The sequence below is a fragment of the Cherax quadricarinatus genome, unplaced genomic scaffold (assembly GCF_038502225.1).
Source record: "Cherax quadricarinatus isolate ZL_2023a unplaced genomic scaffold, ASM3850222v1 Contig247, whole genome shotgun sequence".
In the NCBI taxonomy this organism is placed as follows: Eukaryota; Metazoa; Arthropoda; class Malacostraca; order Decapoda; family Parastacidae; genus Cherax; species Cherax quadricarinatus.
In genome coordinates, this window is record NW_027195273.1 from 83,979 (window position 1) to 110,275 (window position 26,297).

The 26,297-nt window shown below is 47.2% G+C and overlaps 1 long non-coding RNA gene across 3 annotated transcripts in view; it reads left to right on the forward strand.

Moving 5' to 3' along the window:
• The first annotated feature begins 235 nt into the window (after nucleotides 1-235).
• LOC138851285 (uncharacterized) overlaps nucleotides 236-26,297 on the forward strand; it is a 117,307-nt gene continuing 91,245 nt past the window's right edge. The window contains exons 1-2 of one of the 3 annotated variants that reach the window (XR_011391120.1): nucleotides 236-306; nucleotides 11,494-11,814. This is a non-coding gene — a long non-coding RNA (uncharacterized lncRNA). The other 2 variants (XR_011391118.1, XR_011391119.1) reach the window with 2 other exon arrangements.

Consider the following 26,297-nt stretch of genomic DNA (forward strand, 5'->3'; position numbering starts at 1 on the left):
GGATGGGAGGGGGGAGGGAGAGTGGGAGGGAGGGAGGGATGGATGGGAGGGGGGAGGGAGAGTGGGAGGGAGGGAGGGATGGATGGGAGGGGGGAGGGAGAGTGGGAGGGAGGGAGGGATGGATGGGAGGGGGGAGGGAGAGTGGGAGGGAGGGAGGGATGGATGGGAGGGGGGAGGGAGAGTGGGAGGGGGGAGGGAGAGTGGGAGGGGGGGAGGGTGTAATATAGATGGCTTCCCTCAACATCTCAAGTGACTGTGTTCATCAGGTCTCAGTAAACACCAAGACGTTGGTGACTGTGAACGCAGGTAACAGTGCCGGCACTGACCGTTGGTGACTGTGAACGCAGGTAACAGTGCCGGCACTGACCGTTGGTGACTGTGAACGCAGGTAACAGTGCCGGCACTGACCGTTGGTGACAGTGAACGCAGATAACAGTGCCGGCACTGACCGTTGGTGACTGTGAATGCTGGTAACAGTGCCGGCACTAACCGTTGGTGACTGTGAATGCTGGTATCAGTGCCGGCACTGACCGTTGGTGACTGTGAACGCAGGTAACAGTGCCGGCACTGACCGTTGGTGACTGTGAACGCAGGTAACAGTGCCGGCACTGACCGTTGGTGACAGTGAACGAAGGTAGCAGTGTCGGCATTGACCGTTTGTGACAGTGAACGCAGGTAACAGTGCCGGTACTGACCGTTGGTGATAGTGAACGAAGGTAACAGTGCTGGTACTGACTGTTGGTGATAGTGAACGGAAGTAACAGTGCTGGTACTGACTGTTGGTGATAGTGAACGGAAGTAACAGTGCCGGTACTGACCGTTGGCGACAGAGAACGCAAATAACAGTGCCGGCATTAACATCTGGTGACAGTGAACGGAGGTAACAGTTCGGACATTGACCGTTTTAGTGAAGCTTCACTAATCTGGGTTTAGTAAATTTTAGTACTGGTGTTTTGTTGGCATTCAGTGCTGTGTGTGTCAGACTTCAGCACGGTGGATTTTATTGATTTCAAAATTTCAATATTGTGGTTTTGTTAGATTTCTGTATGTAGGGTCAACGTACCTGCAGGTCATTCCATGGGTCAGCCCAGCCCTTCACCAGGCCTTCTGGTGGATCAAGGCCTGATCAAGCAGGCTGTAACTGTTGGCTGCACGCAATCCAACGTTCGAACCACAGACCGGCTGATCGGGCACTGGTTTTAGGTTCCTGTCCCATTTTCCCATGAAGGATGCCAGGGGTCCACTAGTAACTCTCCTTCTGCATATTGTAGAGTATTAGGCTTCAGACATTTACTGTGTTTTTTCTTAAGAGTACTTGTGGGGTCCCTGCTTTCACTGGGGGTATATCTGCCTTGTAGATTACGATGTATCTCTTTCTCCTGCTATCCAGGGAGTAGAGGGCAAGAGAATGTAAACATTCCCAGTAATTAAGGTGCTTCACTGAACTTATATGTGCACTGAAATTTCTCTGTACATTCTCTAGATACGCGATTTCACCTGCACTGAATGGCGCTGCTGATGTAGTCCAGAGAAAACAAGTGACTTAGAAAACAAGTGACTTAGAAAACAAGTGACTTAGAAAACAAGTGACTTAGAAAACAAGTGACTTAGAAAACAAGTGACTTAGAAAAGATCATCATTGACATGGAATCCCTTGCCTTGAAGGCTTTCATTATTCATTCCATCATTTTCCTCAATAATGTGTTAATGACACTGTTGTGATCTTTGAAAGTGAGATCTTCTGACATTAACACTTTCAAATAATATACACTATTTTTTCGCTCTACTGTGTGGTTAGTTTCTAGTATCCTCGGCTCTAGTATACTAAAGCATACTTGGCTCTAGATAATAATTCCCCAAGTTTTCCATAACTGAGTAACTGAAATTTGTCGTCACTAAACATCATATTGATTTCTGCAGCCCACTGTAAAAAATTTTTATGTCCACTCACATGCAGGTTCTAGTATGGTCTGCACAAGAAAGCAAGGTTCTGTGGTCTATGTCTCTGTCTGTGTCTTGATGACCTGAACTTTTCACTGTAGCATCTTCCAGCTCAACTCTGTTTACTATTACTCTTTGTGTTATATAGGTTAGATAATTGAAGATCCATCTACCCACTTTTCTAGTTATTCCTTTATCGCACATTTTGTGCGCTATTACACCAAGATCACACTTGTCAAAGCCCTTTTGTAAGTTTGTGTCTACAACATCGGTATTGTGTTTGTCGTCCAAACAATGTTATAATGGTCCAGCAGAGCAACCTGCTCTAAACCAATGTTGCTCTGGGTTCTACAATTGTTGGGAATTCTAAGTGGTGGCGAGCGTGCTGTTTAGAACTATTTCAAATATCTTTATTATGTGGGACGTTATCTGGAGTTTATCTGGAGAGAGTTCCGGTGGTCAACGCCCCCGCGGCCCGGTCTGTGACCAGGCCTCCTTAGGTCAGTGTCCCAGGATGCGACCACACACCAGTCGACTAACACCCAGGTACCCATTTTACTGATGGGGAACATAGACAACAGGTGGAAAGAAACACGTCCAATGTTTCTACTCTGGCTGGGAATCGAACCCAGGCCCTCACCGTGTGAAGCGAGAGCGTTAACCAACAGGCCACCAGAGCCCTATAGCTATAGGTCTATAATTATTTGTAACCAGGTTTATGTAGTGACTGTGAGATGGTACCAGTGTCCAGCCTCCCTCTCCGTAGAATATCTAAGGCCCGTGAAAGGGGTTTCCGGCAGCTCTTGATAAACACAGAGTTCCACGAATCTGGGCATGGGAAACTGATGATGGATTTTTCAAAGTCCATTGGCGTTAGGGTTAAGTCAGAAATTTGACATTCACTGGCAGGGTTTTGAGGATCATTCATGAAAAACTTATTCAGGTTGTTCATCTTTAGTCTGATTAATAGCTCGCTAAACATTAGAATCATACTGAGACTTCAGTATCTCACTCATATCTTTGTTCTTGTTGTCAGTGTAAGTCCCATATTGATTGAGCAAGGGCTCCATACTGGATGCGCTTTTTTCATTGTTTTTGGAATATGAATTGAAATATTTTGGATTTCTTACAATTTCATTATTTGCTTTTAGCTCCTTCAGTCTCTCTTGGATCCTGTACGAATCATTTAACAACTTAAGTTCAATATTTTCTACTTTCCAAGTCGGTGATTCCTTCCTAATTTCAGATAGGCTCCTTAGGGTGAATTTATTGCATAGATTCAATCAAGTCATGTGCATGTGACTTTTTATCTGAGATGCCTCAAAGCATTATCTGAACTGTAACATTATTTATTATATTCTTCCAATATAATTTCAACTGCATCATTTGTAGTGTTTAATATCTGTGTATAAATGAGCGACAGGCCATCATCCCTCCCAGTCCTGTTCTTGTTGCTTGCTCTTTCTGTTGCATCTAAAAAGTTGTACCCTGTTATCCATATTTCGTTGTCAAAGTGATCTTTTATGTGAGTCTCTGTGAAGGCTGCAAACATCTCATTTGACTCTTCGAAGAGTCCACTGATGAGAGGTATTTTGTTATTGGTGGATGGCTTAAGATGCTGTATATTCGCAAATACAAATGGAGTTGCATTCCTTGTTTGTTGGGTGGGATACTTTTGTTGGCATCAGTTTTTGTTTTTCTGGAGGGGAGGGGGGGGGAGGTACTGCTTGTGCCTCTAGTCCAACATGGCTCTGAGGTGGTGGAATATTTTTGTAATTTCTTTCCATTTTTTTCCGTTTCCTGGCACTAGAAAATCTCTTTCTATGGGATGGCTGTAACTATTTTGAAATGATGTATGGCGTATTTTGTGGTAAGATAAGATAAGATAAGATTTCGTTCGGATTTTTAACCCCGGAGGGTTAGCCACCCAGGATAACCCAAGAAAGTCAGTGCGTCATCGAGGACTGTCTAACTTATTTCCATTGGGGTCCTTAATCTTGTCCCCCAGGATGCGACCCACACCAGTCGACTAACACCCAGGTACCTATTTGCTGCTAGGTGAACAGGACAACAGGTGTAAGGAAACGTGTCGAATGTTTCCACCCGCCGGGAATCGAACCCGGGCCCTCCGTGTGTGAAGCGGGAGCTTTAGCCACCAGGCCACACTCCTTCGGACAGCAAATCGCGGCAATTTTTTTTCTTGGTGGTCAAAGTTGCACGTCCCATTAGTTTACCCAGATATTCCATGCCTACAGATACCCAAAGGATACAATTTGCAAAATTATGCTTTCAGTTGGGTAGCATTTGTGGGAGCTGAGTTCTCAATTTACGAAGCTAACGTCTGCAACCATACCAGAATCACCACTAGCAGCTATTTCTTAAACTGAACCAACACTGTCCTCAGACGTAGACTCTTACTCTACTAAATCTAAATCTATAATGGTGGCTGTGGTAGTCTTTAGCCGAGTCTGCAATGAAGTCTGTTAGGATTTGTAACTGGATCTGCACTAAGAACATAAGAATATAAGAAAGGAGGAACAATGCATCAAGCCTGTTGGCCCACACTAGGCAGGTCGTACACAAATTGATCCCACTAACAGAATATTTGCCCAACCCGTTTTCAACACCAAGTAATAAAATTTGATATATGTATTTTACTCGTGTGTAAGTCCCACTCAAATCCAACCCCTCTCATTAATGTATTTATCCAACCTAAACTTGAAACTACCCAAGGTTTCAGCCTCAATAACCCTACTAGGCAGACTGTTCCACTCATCAACTACCCTATTTCCCAATCAATACTTACTCAGTGGTCAGTCGTCACGTGAGGTCACAGACCCTGAGCTGCCTTGGGGATTAGTGTGGACGGTTACAAAGCATGGCTTGCTTCTGCAGTGTTTTAAAAATTGAGGTTGGAGAGTTGAAGGAGGAGGTCTTGCTTCTCCAGGAGGAGATTAGGAGGCTGAAGGTCCACCTCAATGGGTATGGGAGAGAGTGTGAGGTGGCTGGAGTTGTGGGGAATGAGGCTTCTAGCAGCGAGGTGCAGTCTGTCTCTCGCTGTGAGGAGGCTGTAGTTGGGGAGGCAGCAACGGCTACCAGCAGTGAGGTGCAGCCCAGCACCTGCTACAAGTGGCGAGTAGTTCACAGTAATGGAAGGCGCATCAGAGTAAGGAAAGTTAAGAGTGAAGATCTGAAGGTAGGAAATCGCTTCTCTGTTCTTCAGGATGAATGTACTTCAGTGGCCAGTGAAGGTAAGGGTACTACTGCCCCTGCTAATGGAGGTAAGCGCATTCTTGTGGTTGGTGACTCTCAGGTAAGATACATTGACCGTGCTTTTTGTAATAGGAATAAGAAGATGAGAGATAGAGTGTGCTTCCCTGGAGCTGGTGTTGGGGACATTGTCAACAGGCTGGATAATATCATGTCAGGTAATGGGAGCAAGCCCATTATCTGTCTCAGTGCTGGTGGAAATGATATTGGGAAGGGTAGGAGAGAAGAGCTGCTAGATAAGTACAGGTGAGCTATAGATTTCATTAAGTCTAAGGGAGGGATCCCAATCATATGTAGCATCTTGCCTAGAAGGGGAGTAGGAAATGAATGGTTGTCTAGGGCAATTGGTGTAAATTGCTGGCTAGACAGATACTGCAAGGAACTTGCAATCCCATTCATTGACAACTGGAACAACTTTTATGGCAAACATGATATGTATGCAAGGGATGGGGTACATCTCTCTGGGGCTGGGGTGGTAGCACTTGCAGACTCGATTGAGAAGGCCATTGGTGAAATGCCTATGATTTTAAACTGATGGAAGATAGAGGTATGGGTGTGTGTGGGAAACAAGCAGGTTGCAACACTTGGGTTGGAAACAGTAAATGTATAAAAGGCATTCAGCATGAAGTTATAAATAAAGACAATAGATCAGGTCAGCAAACAAAGGGGGACAGCAGAGGGCAGCAAGGGACTAGCTCCCTTAAGGTTTACTATACTAATAGCAGGAGTGTAAGAAATAAGATAGATGAGCTAAGATTAATTGCAAGTGCAGGAGACATAGATATTATTGTTATAACAGAGACCTGGCTCAATCTGAAAGATAGAGAGATGCCCTCTGAATGTCACATACAAGGCTATAAATTATTCCACACTGACAGGGTCAACAGGAAAGGTGGTGGAGTAGCGATGTATGTCAGAGACAATTTAAATTGTTGTGTTAGACAAGATATTAAATTAGAAGCGTCAGCCACTGAATCTGTTTGGTTACAGCTTCTCGAGGGCCGAGAAAAACTAATTTTGGGTGTGATTTACAGGGCCCCAAATCTTGATAGGGAGTGCAGTAAACTTCTATGGGACGAAATTCGTAAGGCATCTACATACGAAAATGTTGTGCTAATGGGAGATTTCAACTATAGACAGATTGACTGGAGCAATTTGACAGGAAATTTAGAGTCAGGTGACTTTCTTGATACGATCCAGGATTGTTTTTTAAAACAGTTTGTGACAGAGCCAACTAGGGGAAATAACCTCCTTGACTTGGTTCTTGCCAGTAGGGAAACACTAATTAATAATCTTGAGGTTAATGATGAGCTTGGGGAAAGTGATCACAAATCACTCAGTTTTAATATATCATGGAATTCCCCTAATAATGGCAATCAAGTCTCCGTCCCTGACTTTCGCTTGGCTGATTTCATAGGACTGAAAAATTACTTAGGTGGGCTGAACTGGAATGACCTGACTAAGGGTCAGGTAGGTGGTGATGGTTGCCGATATGATGCTTTCCAGGGCATAGTTCTAGCTGCTCAGTCAAATTATGTTCCAAATAGGGAAATCAGATCAAACAAAAATGATCCTAAATGGATGAACAATAGATTAAAATATCTGATTGGTCAAAAGAGAGGCATATATAGGCAAATCAAAAGAGGAGAGGGGCAATTGAGAAATCGATATATTCAGTTAAAGAGAGAAATAAAAAAGGGAATTAGAAAAGCAAAAAGAGATTATGAGGTTAAAGTTGCAAGAGAATCGAAGACTAACCCAAAAGGATTCTTTCAGGTATACAGAAGTAAGATCAGGGACAAGATAGGCCCACTCAAAAGTTCCTCGGGTCAGCTCACTGACAGTGATAAGGAAATGTGTAGAATTTTTAACACATACTTCCTCTCAGTTTTTACACAGGAGGATACCAGCGATATTCCAGTAATGATAAATTATGTAGAACAGGACGATAATAAACTGTGTACTATTAGGGTCACAAGTGACATGGTCCTTAGGCAAATAGATAAATTAAAACCTAACAAATCCCCAGGCCCTGATGAACTGTATGCAAGGGTTCTAAAGGAATGTAAAGAGGAGCTTAGCACACCTTTGGCTAATCTTTTCAACATATCACTACAAACTGGCATGGTGCCAGATAAGTGGAAAATGGCAAATGTGATACCTATTTTCAAAACAGGTGACAGGTCCTTAGCTTCGAACTATAGACCAATAAGCCTAACCTCCATAGTGGGAAAATTTATGGAATCAATAATTGCCGAGGCAGTTCGTAGCCACCTTGAAAAGCATAAATTAATCAACGAGTCTCAGCATGGTTTTACAAAGGGGCGTTCCTGCCTTACGAATTTATTAACTTTTTTCACTAAGGTATTTGAGGAGGTAGATCATGGTAATGAATATGATATTGTGTATATGGACTTCAGTAAGGCTTTTGACAGGGTCCCACATCAGAGACTATTGAGGAAAATTAAAGCACATGGAATAGGAGGAGAAATTTTTTCCTGGATAGAGGCATGGTTGACAAATAGGCAGCAGAGAGTTTGCATAAATGGGGAGAAATCAGAGTGGGGAAGTGTCACGAGCGGTGTTCCACAGGGGTCAGTGTTGGGCCCCCTGCTGTTCACAATCTACATAAACGACATAGATGAGGGCATAAAGAGCGACATCGGCAAGTTTGCCGATGACACCAAAATAGGCCGTCGAATTCATTCTGACGAGGACATTCGAGCACTCCAGGAAGATTTGAATAGACTGATGCAGTGGTCGGAGAAGTGGCAGATGCAGTTTAATATAGACAAATGCAAAGTTCTAAATGTTGGACAGGACAATAACCATGCCACATATAAACTAAATAATGTAGATCTTAATATTACGGATTGCGAAAAAGATTTAGGAGTTCTGGTTAGCAGTAATCTGAAACCAAGACAACAGTGCATAAGTGTTCGCAATAAAGCTAATAGAATCCTTGGCTTCATATCAAGAAGCATAAATAATAGGAGTCCTCAGGTTGTTCTTCAACTCTATACATCCTTGGTTAGGCCTCATTTAGATTATGCTGCACAGTTTTGGTCACCTTATTACAGAATGGATATAAATTCTCTGGAAAATGTACAAAGGAGGATGACAAAGTTGATCCCATGTATCAGAAACCTTCCCTATGAGGATAGACTAAGGGCCCTGAATCTGCACTCTCTAGAAAGACGTAGAATTAGGGGGGATATGATTGAGGTGTATAAATGGAAGACAGGAATAAATAAAGGGGATGTAAATAGTGTGCTGAAAATATCTAGCCTAGACAGGACTCGCAGCAATGGTTTTAAGTTGGAAAAATTCAGATTCAGGAAGGATATAGGAAAGTACTGGTTTGGTAATAGAGTTGTGGATGAGTGGAACAAACTCCCAAGTACCGTTATAGAGGCCGGAACGTTGTGTAGCTTTAAAAATAGGTTGGATAAATACATGAGTGGATGTGGGTGGGTGTGAGTTAGACCTGATAGCTTGTGCTACCAGGTCGGTTGCCGTGTTCCTCCCTTAAGTCAATGTGACCTGACCTGACTAGGTTGGGTGCATTGGCTTAAGCCGGTAGGAGACTTGGACCTGCCTCGCATGGGCCAGTAGGCCTTCTGCAGTGTTCCTTCGTTCTTATGTTCTTATGTTCTTGTAACCTTTCTATATATAAACTTATCTAATTTGAATCCATTATTGCGGGTTCTTTCTTGAAGAGATATCCTCAAGACGTTATTTATATCCCCTTTGTTAATACCATCTTCCACTTATACACTTCGATCATGTCTCCCCTCATTCTTCGTCTTACAAATGAATGTAATTTAAGGAACTTCAATCTTTCTTCATACGGAAGATTTCTAATGCTATTTATTAATTTTGTTATTCTTCTCTGAGTTTTCTAACGAATTTGTATCCATTCTATAATATGGAGACCAGAACTGAGCTGCGTAATCTAGGTGAGGCCTTACTAATGATATATATTGCTGTAGTATAACTGCTGGACTTCTGGTACTCACATTCTTGATATAAATCCCAGTAATCTATTTGCCCTATTACCTATGCTTAGGAACTGTTGTCTTGGTTTAAGGCTGTTGCTTATCATAACCCCAAAGTCCTTCTCGCATTCTGTTCGACTAACTTCTACATTATTTAGCTGATAAATGCTAGGGTTATGAACATTCCCGAGCTTCAAAACTTTGCATTTATCTACTTTGAACTCCATCTGCCACCTTTCTGACCATGAACAGAGTTTGTCTAAATCCTCCTGGAGTTCCGTGACATAAGAGATAAGATAAGATTTCGTTCGGATTTTTAACCCCGGAGGGTTAGCCACCCAGGATAACCCAAGAAAGTCAGTGCGTCATCGAGGACTGTCTAACTTATTTCCATTGGGGTCCTTAATCTTGTCCCCCAGGATGCGACCCACACCAGTCGACTGACACCCAGGTACCTATTTGCTGCTAGGTGAACAGGACAACAGGTGTAAGGAAACGTGTCGAAATGTTTCCACCCGCCGGGAATCGAACCCGGGCCCTCCGTGTGTGAAGCGGAAGCTTTAGCCACCAGGCCACCGGGCCACCCCATCTAGGTCTGAATCGATTATCTTACCTATCTTCGTGCCATCAGCGAATTTGCTCATATAATTAGTAATTCCGTCATCAAGGTCATTGATATATATTATAAACAACAACGGGCCTAAAACTGTTCCCTGTGGAAAGCCACTTATTACAGATACTCCCTCAGATTTAACCGCATTTATGCACTCTCTGCTTTCTGTTGGTAAACAATGACTGGATCCATGACAGCACTTTTCCCCCAGTGCCATGAGCTTGCACTATCTTTAACAGTCTCTGATGTGGTACTCTATCAAATGCCTTACTAAAATCCAGATAAACAATGTCGAATTCTTTATCATGATCATCGGCCTCAAAATCTGAAGACAAAAAATTAGTTAGGCAGGAACGCCCCCTCGTGAATCTATGCTGAATATCATTAATCAAATTATGCTTATCATGATGACTTCTCATAGTATCAGCTATAACTGGTTCTAGTAATTTGCCTGCAATTGAAGTTAGGCTTACTGGGCAGTAATTTGATGATAACGACTTGTCTTCTGCTTTAAAAATAGGAATTACATTGATCATCTTCCACATATCATAAACGACACCTGTTTGAAGAGATATATTAATACTATTAGTCAATGGTTCACAAAGTTAAATTTTACACTCCTTAAGAGCCCTTGAAAAAAGTTCATCAGGACCCGGGGATTTGTTTTGCTTCAGTCTGTCTATATCGCTAGTGACTGTGATATTACATAATATACCTTCTTCAGGCCCACTGTAAAAGTGAATTTTTGGGGTATTATTAGTGTCTTCTTGTTTGAAAACCAAAAGAAAATAATTATTAAAAATCGAGCACATTTCATTCTCCTTGTCAGTAAGATGCCCAGAGATATTTCTAAGGGGACCTATCTTTTCTCTAACTTTTGTTCTATAAACCTGGAAAATACCTTTCAGATTAGTTTTCGAATCACTAGCAACTTTAACTTCATAGTTCCGTTTTGCTTTTCTAATCCACTTTTTAACTTCCCTAGAGCTGGAGGGCAGCGGGATGATGTCCTGGTTACATGTTTTTTGACAAGTAGGTCTCCATTTTATTTCCTGATCATGAGCTGTAATACGAGCATATTATGTTTAAATATAAAGATTTAAACATACCCGTAATGTGGGTCTTATATTTCAGTACTTTTTTTTAAATATATGGTTGCAGTATTGTGATTTTGATTAATTTAAAGATTTCAGTTTTGTGCATTTGTTAGATTGTGGGACTGTGTAGTCTGAAGTTTTGTGTGGTAAACATTCTGATATTTCAATTCTGTAGATATGTGATATTTCAGTTGTGTGGGTTTATAGAATTCAGTACAGTGGATTTGATAGATATCAATTTCAGTACTGTAGGTTTATTAGACTTTAGTACAGTGCGTTTGTTAGATGTTAGTCCTGCGGGTTTGTTAGATGTTAGTCCTGCGGGTTTGTTAGATGTTAGTCCTGCGGGTTTGTTAGATGTTAGTCCTGCGGGTTTGTTAGATGTTAGTCCTGCGGGTTTGTTAGATGTCAGTACTGCAGATTAGTTAAATTTTAGTATAGCTGGTTTTTTAGATTTTATTGGTTTTGATAGACGTCAGTGAGGAGTGTTTTGTTTCTCTGATACTGTGGATCTGGTCAAGTTCAGCACAACCATCATGGTACAGTTTTTATCTGGTCATTGTTCTTTTCAAAGGTTAAAGCTCTTACAAATCACGATAAAAATCATTTGAGCTCAAAATAGTGTCCCAATCGAATCTCTGCTCAAAATGTGTTTCTAGTCGGCATTTTCCCGCCATTCACCCTCCAACACATGTGGATTTGCAAGTGAAGAGTAAGTGAAGTGCATCTCAGACCGAACATGGAAGGAAAAATCCCATTACTATGGAACCCTATTGAAACTGTGGAACCCCGAAAAGAGCCAAAAGATTCTTTGGACTCCTGTACAGACAGCTCTTCCCCCAACAACAATAACGGCAGCAGAAGTTCCAAGAGTGCTCACTCACGTGATGGCCAGGTAAGAATTTCATAATTTATAACTATGTATGCCTTTGGAAATCATGACAATTTCCACCTGTTTCAAGAACTCCTTGGCTAATTCACTGTGTGTCCTTGTTTATGATAAAAGTTACATGCTGCAAGGTCTCTACCCGGCTACCCATGTACTGTAAGAAAATATTAATAACGTAATTAAATAACGTTTGTTATTTAATTACGTTCCTGAAGGTTGCTATCATGTAGTTCTTTAAATTTTTGTTCTGGTTTTTCTTCCAATGTTTTGTTTACAGCTTCAGAACGCATCAAGCAGAAGGCATCGAAATTTAAATTCTAGTGTACTGTAAGTAGGGAAACTTTCATGCAACTTCTGGCATGTGCTGGTGCCCTGTGATCAATGTGCTGGTGCCATGTGATCAATGTGCTGGTGCCCTGTGATCAATGTGCTGGTGCCCTGTGATCAATGTGCTGGTGCCATGTGATCAATGTGCTGGTGCCCTGTGATCAATGTGCTGGTGCCCTGTGATCAATGTGCTGGTGCCATGAGATCAATGTGCTGGTGCCATTTGATCAATGTGCTGGTGCCCTGTGATCAATGTGCTGGTGCCCTGTGATCAATGTGCTGGTGTCATGTGATCAATGTGCTGGTGCCCTGTGATCAATGTGCTGGTGCCATGTGATCAATGTGCTGGTGCCCTGTGATCAATGTGCTGGTGCCATGTGATCAATGTGCTGGTGCCCTGTGATCAATGTGCTGGTGGCATGTGATCAATGTGCTGATGCCCTGTGATCAATGTGCTGGTGCCCTGTGATCAATGTGCTGGTGCCATGTGATCAATGTGCTTGTGCCCTGTGATCAATGTGCTGGTGCCATGTGATCAATGTGCTGGTGCCCTGTGATCAATGTGCTGGTGCCCTGTGATCAATGTGCTGGTGCCATGTGATCAATGTGCTTGTGCCCTGTGATCAATGTGCTGGTGCCCTGTGATCAATGTGCTGGTGCCCTGTGATCAATGTGCTGGTGCCATGTGATCAATGTGCTTGTGCCCTGTGATCAATGTGCTGGTGCCATGTGATCAATGTGCTGGTGCCATGTGATCAATGTGCTGGTGCCATGTGATCAATCTGCTGGTGCCCTGTGATCAATGTGCTGGTGCCATTTGATCAATGTGCTGGTGCCCTGTGATCAATGTGCTGGTGCCATGTGATAAATGTGCTGGTGCCATGTGATAAATGTGCTGGTGCCATGTGATCAATGTGCTGGTGCCCTGTGATCAATGTGCTGGTGCCATGTGATCAATGTGCTGGTGCCATGTGATCAATGTGCTGGTGCCATGTGATCAATGTGCTGGTGCCATTTGATCAATGTGCTGGTGCCATGTGATCAATGTGCTGGTGCCCTGTGATCAATGTGCTAGTGCCATGTGATCAATGTGCTGGTGCCATGTGATCAATGTGCTGGTGCCATGTGATCAATGTGCTGGTGCCATTTGATCAATGTGCTGGTTCCATGTGATCAATGTGCTGGTGCCATTTGATCAATGTGCTGGTGCCATGTGATCAATGTGCTGGTGCCCTGTGATCAATGTGCTGGTGCAATGTGATCAATGTGCCGGTGCCATTTGATCAATGTGCTGGTGCCATGTGATCAATGTGCTGGTGCCATTTGATCAATGTGCTGGTGCCATGTGATCAATGTGCTGGTGCCCTGTGATCAATGTGATGGTTCCATGTGATCAATGTGCTGGTGCCATTTGATCAACGTGCTGGTGCCATGTGATCAATGTGCTGGTGACCTGCGATCAATGTGCTGGTGCCCTGTGATCAATGTGCTGGTGCCATGTGATCAATGTGCAGGTGCCATTTGATCAATGTGCTGGTGCCCTGTGATCAAGGTGCTGGTGACCTGCGATCAATGTGCTGGTGGCCTGCGATCAATGTGCTGGTGCCATGTGATCAATGTGCTGGTGCCCTGTGATCAATGTGCTGGTGCCTTGTGATCAATGTGCTGGTGCCCTGTGATAAATGTGCTGGTGCCCTGTGATCAATGTGCTGGTGCCATGTGATCAATGTGCTGGTGCCCTGTGATCAATGTGCTGGTGCCCTGTGATCAATGTGCTGGTGCCCTGTGATAAATGTGCTGGTGTCCTGTGATCAATGTGCTGGTGCCCTGTGATCAATGTGCTGGTGCCCTGTGATCAATATGCTGGTGCCATGTGATCAATGTGCTGGTGCCCTGTGATCAATGTGCTGGTGCTCTGTGATCAATGTCCTGGTGCCCTGTGATCAATGTGCTGGTGACCTGCGATCAATGTGCTGGTGACCAGTGATCAACGTGCTGGTGCCCTGTGATCAATGTGCTGGTGACCTGCGATCAATCTGCTGGTGACCAGTGATCAATGTGCTGGTGCCCTGTGATCAATGTGCTGGTGCCCTGTGATCAATGTGCTGGTGCCCTGTGATGAATGTGCTGGTACCCTGTGATCAATGTGCTGGTGCCCTGTGATCAATGTGCTGGTGCCATGTGATCAATGTGCTAGTGCCCTGTGATCAATGTGCTTGTGCCCTGTGATCAATGTGCTGGTGCCATGTGATCAATGTGCTGGTGCCCTGTGATCAATGTGCTGGTGCCCTGTGATCAATGTGCTGGTACCCAGTGATCAATGTGCTGGTACCCTGTCATAAATGTGCTGATGCCCTGTGATCAATGTGCTGGTGCCATGTGATCAATGTGCTGGTGCACTGTGATCAATGTGCTGGTGCCCTGTGATCAATGTGCTGGTGCCATGTGATCAATGTGCTGGAGCCCTGTGATCAATGTGGTGGTGCCCTGTGATCAATGCGCTGGTGCCCTGTGATCAATGTGCTGGTACCCTGTCATAAATGTGCTGGTGCCCTGTGATCAATGTGCTGGTGTCCTGTGATCAATGTGCTGGTGCCCTGTCATAAATGTGCTGGTGACCTAAGATCAATGTGGTGGTGCCCTGTGATCACTGTGGTGGTGCCCTGTGATCAATGTGGTGGTACCATGCGATCAATGTGGTGGTGCCCTGTGATCAATGTGCCGGTGCCCTGTGATCAATGTGCTGGTGCCCTGTGATCAATGTGCTGGTGCCATGTGATCAATGTGCTGGTGCCCTGTGATAAATATGCTGGTGCCCTGTGATCAATGTGCTGGTGCCATGTGATCAATGTGCTGGTACCCTGTCATAAATGTGCTGGTGCCCTGTGATCAATGTGGTGGTGCCCCGTGATCACTGTGGTGGTGCCCTGTGATCAATGTGGTGGTACCCTGCGATCAATGTGGTGGTGCCCTGTGATCAATGTGCTGGTGCCCTGTGATCAATGTGCTGGTGCCCTGTGATCAATGTGCTGGTGCCCTGTGATCAATGTGCTGGTGCTCTGTGATCAATGTGCTGGTGCAATTTGATCAATGTGCTGGTGACCTGTGATCAATGTGCTGGTGAAGTGTGATCAATGTGCTGGTGACCAGTGATCAATGTGCTGGTGCCATGTGATCAATGTGCTGGTGCCCTTTGATCAATGTGCTTGTGCCCTGTGATCAATGTGCTGGTGCCCTGTGATCAATGTTCTGGTGCCCAGTGATCAATGTGGTGGTACCATGCGATCAATGTGGTGGTGCCCTGTGATCAATGTGGTGGTGCCCTGTGATCAATGTGCTGGTGCCCTGTGATCAATGTGCTGGTGCCCTGTGATCAATGTGCTGGTGCCCTGTGATAAATATGCTGGTGCCCTGTGATCAATGTGCTGGTGCCATGTGATCAATGTGCTGGTGCCCTGTGATCAATGTGCTGGTGCTCTGTGATCAATGTCCTGGTGCCCTGTGATCAATGTGCTGGTGACCTGCGATCAATGTGCTGGTGACCAGTGATCAATGTGCTGGTGCCCTGTGATCAATGTGCTGGTGCCCTGTGATCAATGTGCTGGTGCCCTGTGATCAATGTGCTGGTGCCATGTGATCAATGTGCTGGTGCCCTGTGATCAATGTGCTGGTGCCCTGTGATCAATGTGCTGGTACCCTGTCATAAATGTGCTGATGCCCTGTGATCAATGCGCTGGTGCCATGTGATCAATGTGCTGGTGCCCTGTGATCAATGTGCTGGTGCCCTGTGTTCAATGTGCTGGTGCCATGTGATCAATGTGCTAGAGCCCTGTGATCAATGTGCTGGTACCCTGTCATAAATGTGCTGGTGCCCTGTGATCAATGTGCTGGTGCCCTGTGATCAATGTGCTGGTGCCCTGTGATCAATGTGCTGGTGACCTGCGATCAATGTGCTGGTGACCAGTGATCAATGTGCTGGTACCCTGTCATAAATGTGCTGGTGACCTAAAATCAATGTGGTGGTGCCCTGTGATCACTGTGGTGGTGCCCTGTGATCAATGTGGTGGTACCCTGCGATCAATGTGGTGGTGCCCTGTGACCAATGTGCTGGTGCCCTGTTATCAATGTGCTGGTGCCCTGTGATCAATGTGATGGTGGCCTGTGATCAGTGTACTTTTGACCTGTGATCACTGTTCTGGTGCCCTGTGATCAATGTGCTGGTGCCCTGTGATCAATGTGATTGTGCCATGTGATCAATGTGCTGGTGCCCTGTGATAAATGTGCTGGTGCCCTGTGATCAATGTGCTGGTGCCCTGTGATCAATGTGCTTGTACCCTGTCATAAATGTGCTGATGCCCTGTGATCAATGTGCTGGTGCCATGTGATCAATGTGCTGGTGCCCTGTGATCAATGTGCTGGTGCCCTGTGATAAATGTGCTGGTGCCCTGTGATCAATGTGCTGGTGCCATGTGATCAATGTGCTGGAGCCCTGTGATCAATGTGCTGGTGTCCTGTGATCAATGTGCTGGTGCCCTGTGATCAATGTGCTGGTACCCTGTTATAAATGTGCTGGTGCCCTGTGATCAATGTGCTGGTCCCCTGTGATCAATGTGCTGGTGCCCTGTGATCAATGTGCTGGTGACCTGCGATCAATGTGCTTGTTACCAGTGATCAATGTGCTGGTACCCTGTCATAAATGTGCTGGTGCCCTATGATCAATGTGCTGGTGACCTGCGATCAATGTGCTGGTGACCAGTGATCAATGTGCTGGTACCCTGTCATAAATGTGCTGGTGCCCTGTGATCAATGTGCTGGTGCCCTGTGATCAATGTGCTGGTGCCCTGTGATCAATGTGCTGGTGACCTGCGATCAGTGTGCTGGTTACCAGTGATCAATGTGCTGGTACCCTGTCATAAATGTGCTGGTGACCTAAGATCAATGTGGTGGTGCCCTGTGATCACTGTGGTGGTGCCCTGTGATCAATGTGGTGGTACCCTGCGATCAATGTGGTGGTGCCCTGTGATCAATGTGCTGGTGCCCTGTGATCAATGTGCTGGTGCCCTGTGATCAATGTGATGGTGCCCTGTGATCAGTGTACTTTTGACCTGTGATCACTGTGCCGGTGCCCTGTGATCAATGTGCTGGTGCACTGTGATCAATGTGCTAGTGGTCTGTGGTCAATTTCCTAGAGCCCTGTGATCAGTGGGCTGGTGCACTGTGATCAATGTGCTGGTGCCTTGTGATCAATGTGCTGGTGCCCTGTGATAAATGTGCTGGTGCCCTGTGATCAATGTGCTGGTGCCATGTGATCAATGTGCTGGTGCCCTGTGATCAATGTGCTGGTGCCCTGTGATCAATGTGCTGGTGCCCTGTGATAAATGTGCTGGTGTCCTGTGATCAATGTGCTGGTGCCCTGTGATCAATGTGCTGGTGCCCTGTGATCAATATGCTGGTGCCATGTGATCAATGTGCTGGTGCCCTGTGATCAATGTGCTGGTGCTCTGTGATCAATGTCCTGGTGCCCTGTGATCAATGTGCTGGTGACCTGCGATCAATGTGCTTGTGACCAGTGATCAACGTGCTGGTGCCCTGTGATCAATGTGCTGGTGACATGCGATCAATGTGCTGGTGACCAGTGATCAATGTGCTGGTGCCCTGTGATCAATGTGCTGGTGCCCTGTGATCAATGTGCTGGTGCCCTGTGATCAATGTGCTGGTGCCCTGTGATAAATATGCTGGTGCCCTGTGATCAATGTGCTGGTGCCATGTGATCAATGTGCTAGTGCCCTGTGATCAATGTGCTGGTGCTCTGTGATCAATGTCCTGGTGCCCTGTGATCAATGTGCTGGTGACCTGCGATCAATGTGCTGGTGACCAGTGATCAATGTGCTGGTGCCCTGTGTTCAATGTGCTGGTGCCCTGTGATCAATGTGCTGGTGCCCTGTGATCAATGTGCTGGTGCCATGTGATCAATGTGCTGGTGCCCTGTGATCAATGTGCTGGTGCCCTCTGATCAATGTGCTGGTACCCTGTCATAAATGTGCTGGTGCCCTGTGATCAATGTGCTGGTGCCCTGTGATCAATGTGCTGGTGCCCTGTGATCAATGTGCTGGTGACCTGCGATCAATGTGCTGGTGACCAGTGATCAATGTGCTGGTACCCTGTCATAAATGTGCTGGTGACCTAAGATCAATGTGGTGGTGCCCCGTGATCACTGTGGTGGTGCCCTGTGATCAATGTGGTGGTACCCTGCGATCAATGTGGTGGTGCCCTGTGATCAATGTGCTGGTGCCCTGTGATCAATGTGCTGGTGCCCTATGATCAATGTGCTGGTGCCCTGTGATCAATGTGCTGGTGCTCTGTGATCAATGTGCTGGTGCAATTTGATCAATGTGCTGGTGACCTGTGATCAATGTGCTGGTGAAGTGTGATCAATGTGCTGGTGACCAGTGATCAATGTGCTGGTGCCATGTGATCAATGTGCTGGTGCCCTTTGATCAATGTGCTTGTGCCCTGTGATCAATGTGCTGGTGCCCTGTGATCAATGTGATGGTGCCCTGTGATCAGTGTACTTTTGACCTGTGATCACTGTGATCAATTCTGGTGCCCTGTGATCAATGTGCTGGTGCCCTGTGATCAATGTGATTGTGCCCTGTGATCAATGTGATCAATGTGCTGGTGCCATGTGATCAATGTGCTGGTGCCCTGTGATCAATGTGCTGGTGCCCTGTGATCAATGAGCTGGTGCCCTGTGATCAATGTGCTGGTGCCCTGCGATCAATGTGCTGGTGACCAGTGATCAATGTGCTGGTGCCCTGTGATCAATGTGCTGGTGCCCTGTGATCAATGTGCTGGTGCCCTGTGATCAATGTGCTGGTGCCATGTGATCAATGTGCTGGTGCCCTGTGATCAATGTGCTGGTGCCCTGTGATCAATGTGCTGGTGCCCTGTGATCAATGTGCTGGTACCCTGTCATAAATGTGCTGATGCCCTGTGATCAATGTGCTGGTGACCTGTGATCAATGTGATCAATGTGCTGGTGCCCTGTGATCAATGTGCTGGTGCCCTGTGATCAATGTGCTGGTGCCATGTGATCAATGTGCTGGAGCCCTGTGATCAATGTGCTGGTGCCCTGTGATCAATGTGCTGGTGCTATGTGATCAATGTGCTGGTACCCTGTCATAAATGTGCTGGTGCCCTGTGATCAATGTGCTGGTGCCCTGTGATCAAAGTGCTGGTGCCCTGTGATCAATGTCGTGGTGACCTGCGATCAATGTGCTGGTGACCAGTGATCAATGTGCTGGTACCCTGTCATAAATGTGCTGGTGACCTAAAATCAATGTGGTGGTGCCCTGTGATCACTGTGGTGGTGCCCTGTGATCAATGTGGTGGTACCCTGCGATCAATGTGGTGGTGCCCTGTGACCAATGTGCTGGTGCCCTGTTATCAATGTGCTGGTGCCCGTTGATCAATGTGATGGTGGCCTGTGATCAGTGTACTTTTGACCTGTGATCACTGTTCTGGTGCCCTGTGATCAATGTGCTGGTGCCCTGTGATCAATGTGATTGTGCCATGTGATCAATGTGCTGGTGCCCTGTGATCAATGTGCTGGTGCCCTGTGATCAATGTGCGGGTGCCCTGTGATCAATGTGCTTGTACCCTGTCATAAATGTGCTGATGCCCTGTGATCAATGTGCTGGTGCAATGTGATCAATGTGCTGGTGCCCTGTGATCAATGTGCTGGTGCCCTGTGATAAATGTGCTGGTGCCCTGTGATCAATGTGCTGGTGCCATGTGATCAATGTGCTGGAGCCCTGTGATCAATGTGCTGGTGTCCTGTGATCAATGTGCTGGTGCCCTGTGATCAATGTGCTGGTACCCTGTTATAAATGTGCTGGTGCCCTGTGATCAATGTGCTGGTCCCCTGTGATCAATGTGCTGGTGCCCTGTGATCAATGTGCTGGTGACCTGCGATCAATGTGCTTGTTACCAGTGATCAATGTGCTGGTACCCTGTCATAAATGTGCTGGTGCCCTGTGATCAATGTGCTGGTGACCTGCGATCAATGTGCTGGTGACCAGTGATCAATGTGCTGGTACCCTGTCATAAATGTGCTGGTGCCCTGTGATCAATGTGCTGGTGCCCTGTGATCAATGTGCTGGTGCCCTGTGATCAATGTGCTGGTGACCTGCGATCAGTGTGCTGGTTACCAGTGATCAATGTGCTGGTACCCTCTCATAAATGTGCTGGTGACCTAAGATCAATGTGGTGGTGCCCTGTGATCACTGTGGTGGTGCCATGTGATCAATGTGGTGGTACCCTGCGATCAATGTGGTGGTGCCCTGTGATCAATGTGCTGGTGCCCTGTGATCAATGTGCTGGTGCCCTGTGATCAATGTGATGGTGCCCTGTGATCAGTGTACTTTTGACCTGTGATCACTGTGCCGGTGCCCTGTGATCAATGTGCTGGTGCACTGTGATCAATGTGCTAGTGGTCTGTGGTCAATTTCCTAGAGCCCTGTGATCAGTGGGCTGGTGCACTGTGATCAATGTGCTGGTGCCTTGTGATCAATGTGCTGGTGCCCTGTGATAAATGTGCTGGTGCCCTGTGATCAATGTGCTGGTGCCATGTGATCAATGTGCTGGTGCCCTGTGATCAATGTGCTGGTGCCCTGTGATCAATGTGCTGGTGCCCTGTGTTAAATGTGCTGGTGTCCTGTGATCAATGTGCTGGTGCCCTGTGATCAATGTGCTGGTGCCCTGTGATCAATATGCTGGTGCCATGTGATCAATGTGCTGGTGCCCTGTGATCAATGTGCTGGTGCTCTGTGATCAATGTCCTGGTGCCCTGTGATCAATGTGCTGGTGACCTGCGATCAATGTGCTTGTGACCAGTGATCAACGTGCTGGTGCCCTGTGATCAATGTGCTGGTGACCTGCGATCAATGTGCTGGTGACCAGTGATCAATGTGCTGGTGCCCTGTGATCAATGTGCTGGTGCCCTGTGATCAATGTGCTGGTGCCCTGTGATCAATGTGCTGGTGCCCTGTGATCAATGTGCTGGTGCCCTGTGATAAATATGCTGGTGCCCTGTGATCAATGTGCTGGTGCCATGTGATCAATGTGCTGGTGCCCTGTGATCAATGTGCTGGTGCTCTGTGATCAATGTCCTGGTGCCCTGTGATCAATGTGCTGGTGACCTGCGATCAATGTGCTGGTGACCAGTGATCAATGTGCTGGTGCCCTGTGTTCAATGTGCTGGTGCCCTGTGATCAATGTGCTGGTGCCCTGTGATCAATGTGCTGGTGCCATGTGATCAATGTGCTGGTGCCCTGTGATCAATGTGCTGGTGCCCTGTGATCAATGTGCTGGTGCCCTGTGATCAATGTGCTGGTACCCTGTCATAAATGTGCTGATGCCCTGTGATCAATGTGCTGGTACCCTGTCATAAATGTGCTGGTGCCCTGTGATCAATGTGCTGGTGCCCTGTGATCAATGTGCTGGTGCCCTGTGATCAATGTGCTGGTGACCTGCGATCAATGTGCTGGTGACCAGTGATCAATGTGCTGGTACCCTGTCATAAATGTGCTGGTGACCTAAGATCAATGTGGTGGTGCCCCGTGATCACTGTGGTGGTGCCCTGTGATCAATGTGGTGGTACCCTGCGATCAATGTGGTGGTGCCCTGTGATCAATGTGCTGGTGCCCTGTGATCAATGTGCTGGTGCCCTATGATCAATGTGCTGGTGCCCTGTGATCAATGTGCTGGTGCTCTGTGATCAATGTGCTGGTGCAATTTGATCAATGTGCTGGTGACCTGTGATCAATGTGCTGGTGAAGTGTGATCAATGTGCTGGTGACCAGTGATCAATGTGCTGGTGCCATGTGATCAATGTGCTGGTGCCCTTTGATCAATGTGCTTGTGCCCTGTGATCAATGTGCTGGTGCCCTGTGATCAATGTGATGGTGCCCTGTGATCAGTGTACTTTTGACCTGTGATCACTGTTCTGGTGCCCTGTGATCAATGTGCTGGTGCCCTGTGATCAATGTGATTGTGCCCTGTGATCAATGTGATGGTGCCCTGCGATCAGTGTACTTTTGACCTGTGATCACTGTTCTGGTGCCCTGCGATCAATGTGCTGGTGCCCTGTGATCAATGTGATTGTGCCATGTGATCAATGTGCTGGTGCCCTGTGATCAATGTGCTGGTGCCCTGTGATCAATGTGCTGGTGCCCTGTGATCAATGTGCTGGTACCCTGTCATAAATGTGCTGATGCCCTGTGATCAATGTGCTGGTGTCCTGTGATCAATGTGCTGGTGCCATGTGATCAATGTGCTGGTGCCCTGTGATCAATGTGCTGGTGCCCTGTGATCAATGTGCTGGTGCCCTGTGATCAATGTGCTGGTACCCTGTCATAAATGTGCTGATGCCCTGTGATCAATGTGCTGGTGTCCTGTGATCAATGTGCTGGTGCCCTGTGATCAATGTGCTGGTGCCCTGTGATCAATGTGCTGGTGCCCTGTGATCAATGTGCTGGTGCCATGTGATCAATGTGCTGGAGCCCTGTGATCAATGTGCTGGTGCCCTGTGATCAATGTGCTGGTGCCATGTGATCAGTGTGCTGGTACCCTGTCATAAATGTGCTGGTGCCCTGTGATCAATGTGCTGGTGCCCTGTGATCAAAGTGCTGGTGCCCTGTGATCAATGTGCTGGTGACCTGCGATCAATGTGCTGGTGACCAGTGATCAATGTGCTGGTACCCTGTCATAAATGTGCTGGTGACCTAAAATCAATGTGGTGGTGCCCTGTGATCACTGTGGTGGTGCCCTGTGATCAATGTGGTGGTACCCTGCGATCAATGTGGTGGTGCCCTGTGACCAATGTGCTGGTGCCCTGTTATCAATGTGCTGGTGCCCTGTGATCAATGTGATGGTGGCCTGTGATCAGTGTACTTTTGACCTGTGATCACTGTTCTGGTGCCCTGTGATCAATGTGCTGGTGCCCTGTGATCAATGTGATTGTGCCATGTGATCAATGTGCTGGTGCCCTGTGATCAATGTGCTGGTGCCCTGTGATCAATGTGCTGGTGCCCTGTGATCAATGTGCTTGTACCCTGTCATAAATGTGCTGATGCCCTGTGATCAATGTGCTGGTGCAATGTGATCAATGTGCTGGTGCCCTGTGATCAATGTGCTGGTGCCCTGTGATAAATGTGCTGGTGCCCTGTGATCAATGTGCTGGTGCCATGTGATCAATGTGCTGGAGCCCTGTGATCAATGTGCTGGTGTCCTGTGATCAATGTGCTGGTGCCCTGTGATCAATGTGCTGGTACCCTGTTATAAATGTGCTGGTGCCCTGTGATCAATGTGCTGGTCCCCTGTGATCAATGTGCTGGTGCCCTGTGATCCTGACCTGATCAATGTGCTGGTGTACCCTGTCATAAATGTGCTGCCCTGTGATCAATGACCTGATCAATGTGCTGGTGACCAGTGATCAATGTGCTGGTACCCTGTCATAAATGTGCTGGTGCCCTGTGATCAATGTGCTGGTGCCCTGTGATCAATGTGCTGGTGCCCTGTGATCAATGTGCTGGTGACCTGCGATCAGTGTGCTGGTTACCAGTGATCAATGTGCTGGTACCCTCTCATAAATGTGCTGGTGACCTAAGATCAATGTGGTGGTGCCCTGTGATCACTGTGGTGGTGCCATGTGATCAATGTGGTGGTACCCTGCGATCAATGTGGTGGTGCCCTGTGATCAATGTGCTGGTGCCCTGTGATCAATGTGCTGGTGCCCTGTGATCAATGTGATGGTGCCCTGTGATCAGTGTACTTTTGACCTGTGATCACTGTGCCGGTGCCCTGTGATCAATGTGCTGGTGCACTGTGATCAATGTGCTAGTGGTCTGTGGTCAATTTCCTAGAGCCCTGTGATCAGTGGGCTGGTGCACTGTGATCAATGTGCTGGTGCCTTGTGATCAATGTGCTGGTGCCCTGTGATAAATGTGCTGGTGCCCTGTGATCAATGTGCTGGTGCCATGTGATCAATGTGCTGGTGCCCTGTGATCAATGTGCTGGTGCCCTGTGATCAATGTGCTGGTGCCCTGTGATAAATGTGCTGGTGTCCTGTGATCAATGTGCTGGTGCCCTGTGATCAATGTGCTGGTGCCCTGTGATCAATATGCTGGTGCCATGTGATCAATGTGCTGGTGCCCTGTGATCAATGTGCTGGTGCTCTGTGATCAATGTCCTGGTGCCCTGTGATCAATGTGCTGGTGACCTGCGATCAATGTGCTTGTGACCAGTGATCAACGTGCTGGTGCCCTGTGATCAATGTGCTGGTGACCTGCGATCAATGTGCTGGTGATCAGTGATCAATGTGCTGGTGCCCTGTGATCAATGTGCTGGTGCCCTGTGATCAATGTGCTGGTGCCCTGTGATCAATGTGCTGGTGCCCTGTGATCAATGTGCTGGTGCCATGTGATCAATGTGCTAGTGCCCTGTGATCAATGTGCTTGTGCCCTGTGATCAATGTGCTGGTGCCCTGTGATCAATGTGCTGGTGCCATGTGATCAATGTGCTGGTGCCCTGTGATCAATGTGCTGGTGCCCTGTGATCAATGTGCTGGTACCCTGTGATCAATGTGCTGGTACCCTGTCATAAATGTGCTGATGCCCTGTGATCAATGTGCTGGTGCCATGTGATCAATGTGCTGGTGCCCTGTGATCAATGTGCTGGTGCCATGTGATCAATGTGCTGGAGCCCTGTGATCAATGTGCTGGTGCCCTGTGATCAATGCGCTGGTGCCCTGTGATCAATGTGCTGGTACCCTGTCATAAATGTGCTGGTGCCCTGTGATCAATGTGCTGGTGCCCTGTGATCAATGTGCTGGTGCCCTGTCATAAATGTGCTGGTGACCTAAGATCAATGTGGTGGTGCCCTGTGATCACTGTGGTGGTGCCCTGTGATCAATGTGGTGGTACCATGCGATCAATGTGGTGGTGCCCTGTGATCAATGTGCTGGTGCCCTGTGATCAATGTGCTGGTGCCCTGTGATCAATGTGCTGGTGCCCTGTGATCAATGTGCTGGTGCCCTGTGATAAATATGCTGGTGCCCTGTGATCAATGTGCTGGTGCCATGTGATCAATGTGCTGGTGCCCTGTGATCAATGTGCTGGTGCTCTGTGATCAATGTCCTGGTGCCCTGTGATCAATGTGCTGGTGACCTGCGATCAATGTGCTGGTGACCAGTGATCAATGTGCTGGTGCCCTGTGATCAATGTGCTGGTGCCCTGTGATCAATGTGCTGGTGCCCTGTGATCAATGTGCTGGTGCCATGTGATCAATGTGCTGGTGCCCTGTGATCAATGTGCTGGTGCCCTGTGATCAATGTGCTGGTGCCCTGTGATCAATGTGCTGGTACCCTGTCATAAATGTGCTGATGCCCTGTGATCAATGTGCTGGTGCCATGTGATCAATGTGCTGGTGCCCTGTGATCAATGTGCTGGTGCCCTGTGATCAATGTGCTGGTGCCATGTGATCAATGTGCTGGAGCCCTGTGATCAATGTGCTGATGCCCTGTGATCAATGCGCTGGTGTTCTGTGATCAATGTGCTGGTACCCTGTCATAAATGTGCTGGTGCCCTGTGATCAATGTGCTGGTGCCCTGTGATCAATGTGCTGGTGCCCTGTGATCAATGTGCTGGTGACCTGCGATCAATGTGCTGGTGACCAGTGATCAATGTGCTGGTACCCTGTCATAAATGTGCTGGTGACCTAAGATCAATGTGGTGGTGCCCCGTGATCACTGTGGTGGTGCCCTGTGATCAATGTGGTGGTACCCTGCGATCAATGTGGTGGTGCCCTGTGATCAATGTGCTGGTGCCCTGTGATCAATGTGCTGGTGCCCTGTGATCAATGTGCTGGTGCCCTGTGATCAATGTGCTGGTGCTCTGTGATCAATGTGCTGGTGCAATTTGATCAATGTGCTGGTGACCTGTGATCAATGTGCTGGTGAAGTGTGATCAATGTGCTGGTTACCAGTGATCAATGTGCTGGTGCCATGTGATCAATGTGCTGGTGCCCTTTGATCAATGTGCTTGTGCCCTGTGATCAATGTGCTGGTGCCCTGTGATCAATGTGCTGGTGCCCTGTGATCAATG